Raw genomic sequence first — 3,716 nt, 5'->3', positions numbered from 1 at the left:
TAGTGAAATCTAAGCTTTGTGCTGTCCATTGTGTCTGTACTGTGGGCTGATCTCATCAAAACTCATCTTTGGACTCAGCAGTTGCTTAAAATAACAAACAAAAAAAAAAAGAAGAAGGAGAAGCTCTCCAGCACTGGAAACTCAGGTTTGGCTTATGGTGTTCCTGTTGTGGCTCCAAGCTCAGTGATAGAAGAGGGCGGCAGCAGCACACCAGACTTCTGAACACGAGGCCTCAGAGTACCCCCTACCCCACCACTGTTGCCAGCCACCTTTATTACAATGTCTTTCCTGTTCTTCATCTAACACGTTCCACTTGGCTGCTCCTGCCAGTGGTCTGGCGGACAACGCTGAGCATGGTGTGTGGGAATATAACCAGGATTTGCAGTTTATGTGTGTTTCATTTATTACTGGAGATTTTTTATGGGTTGAGCTTGTCCCCAAGTCCTTTAAATGGGATTGGACTTCCCATTATTTTCTGAGCTGTGTTTCTTTTCTTGTACTTCTGAATCTGTCTGTAGAAAGAGACAGTGTTTGTTTAACTGGTCTTTCACAATTTCTCTAAAGGTTGAGCTATTTCCTAATGCAGATTCAGGCCTCTTGTCCTGACATTTCTTTTTTCTGTTTTTGCGGGGGGAAACGAGTCTGGATGTTTTGAGTCCCAAGAATGTTTGCTGTTCAGTGGAATTACTTTCATAGATAGGTTTCCTTTTCCCCTCCAGGTGGCCCCAGTCCTTAGCCTTAGTACCTTTCATAACATCTCTACCAGAGGATGAGAAAATGATGAAGAAATAAGTCGGAACTGACTGCTCATTTTATGTTCCTCCCAGCTTTGCCCTAAATCCCTGGTTGCCAGAGAAGAGTCTGTCCATGGCCAGTTACATCAGATGTGATCAAAGTACCCTCTGGTGGTGCTTTATATTTACCTAGCAAGATCTGGCAAAGAATGACAAGAAAATTGTCAAATTAATCAGTCCCCTGGTATAGTGTGGTGTTATAAACATGGACAGGCTTTAGAATTAAGTGAATCTGGGTTCAGTATTGGGATTCATTAGCTCTAAATGTTGAACAAATTATTTAAACTCTCTAATTCTGTTTCTGCATCTGTATAATAACAGTATCTACATCATGGGGTCATTTTGAGAATTACATTAACTTATATAAAGTTTGTAGTAGAGCTTAATAAATGTCAACTCCCTTCTTCCCTACTTGACCTCTCACTAAAGACCCACAAATTAGTATAGCCAATGTGCAGATCATTCTTTTTTCCAGCCTTATCTCACAGGTTCTCAAACTTTAAGTTGCAGAGGAATTACCTAGAGCACTTTAGAATGTAGACTCCCAGGTCCCAAATTCCAACCTGCTGAAGTGCTGGGAATCTCCGTTTTAATATGTGCTCCAGATGATTCTGACGAAGATAATTAGCCTGTCACACTTTGAGAACCACTGCCTTATCTATTCTTCACAAAAAATCTACATCAGCCAGGTCTCTCTTTGCTGTGGACGTTAACCATAGAATCAGTTACCTTGGCTCTTTGCCTCCTATAATGGTCCCCTCAGCATACTCTACGTTATATTTATTTATGTATATGTCTTTTCCCCTCTAGACTGTGAGCTCCTTGAGGGCCAGGGGTTTAATCTCCGTTTCCAGCACCAAGGACATGGCTTGGAACATTGAAGATACTCAGATTTTTGTTAAATAAATAAATGACATGGATTTTAGCCAAAACATTATCTTCTTCGTGTATATGCCTTATATTTAGATAGTTTGCACTTAAGAGATTCTCTTGACACACATAAGTGAAAAATTTACTGAGTAGGAATATTTGCTAATCAAGACAGCAAGGTAAACAAACATTCTCTGTATCTCAGCTAAATCTGCACTTCTGTGGTGGGCTGTCTGCTCAGTGAGATTCAACAGTCATTGCAGAGGACATCCTCTACAACCTCCGACTTAGGTGCTGACACAGGAGGGCGAGCACGCTGATCTCTGCACTCAAGCTGTGTTCTAGCCACCAGCTGCATCTTGCCTTCGATTCTGCCTCAGTCTAGCGCCTGGTCAGAGTTTGCCTCGTCCTGTTCTGAGGGTGGGTGCTTTCTTCCTCAAGCAGTTGGGAAGCAGGAGCCACAGCCTTTTTTTTGGTAGTCTCGGCAACACTGACCTGTTGTTCAGTCTTGGAGAAGAGGTACAAATGCACAGTCCGCCTGTCATTTGACTTAGAATTGATTCAGCATTCATTAAAAGTATGAAAAGTATGGAACACCTATTATATCCCAAACACAGTTATAGGAAATTGGGGAATACAGCAATGAAGGGGACAAATAAGGCCTCTGTTCTCATGGAGCTTAGATTATTGTGGAGAAGACAAATAAAGCAATAAGATTATTTCAAATACTGGTAGTGCTGTGAAATATTTAAAATGTGATAAAACAGAGTGGAGGCAATAACTTAACGGTCGGGAATACCATCTCTGCAGAGGTGACAGCTGCTGCTTGGCCTGTGGAAATATACCAGGTAGAGATCACCAACTGCTGAGGCCTGGAAGTGGGGCCAAGCTAAGCATGCTTAAAGGCTCAGTTCAACCACTGAGGAGCTCAGAGTTCAGCAAGGCAAGACGCTGATGTGAATACTAATTGCAAGACCAGTGCTGTCTTAGAAGAGGGGCAGGGAGGGTTAGAGAACACCATCAGGTGCTGTGGGGGATGCAGATCTTGTCCTGAAGCACCTATGACTTAATAAGGAATGAAAGACTATTAAAAGTCTCAAAGAATGTGTGTTCCATGCAAGAGAGAGGAGGTGCTATGAGTTCACAGTTGGTCTCAAAATATATACATGTTAACAATGTATATATTAATAATTATATCTATTATAATCGACTAACATCAAGATTGCCGGGAGATATGCAGATGACACCACCCTTATGGCAGAAAGTGAAGAGGAACTAAAAAGCTTCTTGATGAAAGAGGAGAGTGAAAAAGTTGGCTTAAAGCTCAACATTCAGAAAACGAAGATCATGGCATCTGGTCCCATCACTTCATGGGAAATAGATGGGGAAACAGTGGAAACAGTGTCAGACTTTATTTTGGGGGGCTCCAAAATCACTGCAGATGGTGACTGCAGCCATAAAATGAAAAGACGCTTACTCCTTGGAAGAAAAGTTATGACCAACCTAGATAGCATATTCAAAAGCAGAGACATTACTTTGCCGACTAAGGTCCATCTAGTCAAGGCTACGGTTTTTCCTGTAGTCATGCGTGGATGTGAAAGTTGGACTGTGAAGAAAGCTGAGCACCGAAGAATTGATACTTTTGAACTGTGGTGTTGGAGGAGACTCTTGAGAGTCCCTTGGAGTGCAAGGAGATCCAACCAGTCCGTTCTGAAGGAGAGCAGCCCTGGGATTTCTTTGGAAGGAATGATGCTAAAGCTGAAACTCCAGTACTTTGGCCACCTCATGCGAAGAGTTGACTCCTTGGAAAAGACTCTGATGCTGGGAGGGATTGGGGCAGGAGGAGAAGGGGACGACAGAGGATGAGATGGCTGGCTGGCATCACTGACTCGATGGACGTGAGTCTGAGTGAACTCCGGGGGTTGGTGATGTACAGGGAGGCCTGGCGTGCTGCGATTCATGAGGTTGCAAAGAGTTGGACATGACTGAGCGACTGAACTGAACTGAACATCTATTATTGGTGGCCTACCTACCATGTGCCAGGCACAATGC

The sequence above is a fragment of the Ovis canadensis genome, chromosome 1, assembly GCF_042477335.2.
Source record: "Ovis canadensis isolate MfBH-ARS-UI-01 breed Bighorn chromosome 1, ARS-UI_OviCan_v2, whole genome shotgun sequence".
Classification (NCBI taxonomy): domain Eukaryota; kingdom Metazoa; phylum Chordata; class Mammalia; order Artiodactyla; family Bovidae; genus Ovis; species Ovis canadensis.
The sequence above is the reverse complement of the archived record's forward strand: the minus strand, read 5'-3'. Positions refer to the sequence as shown.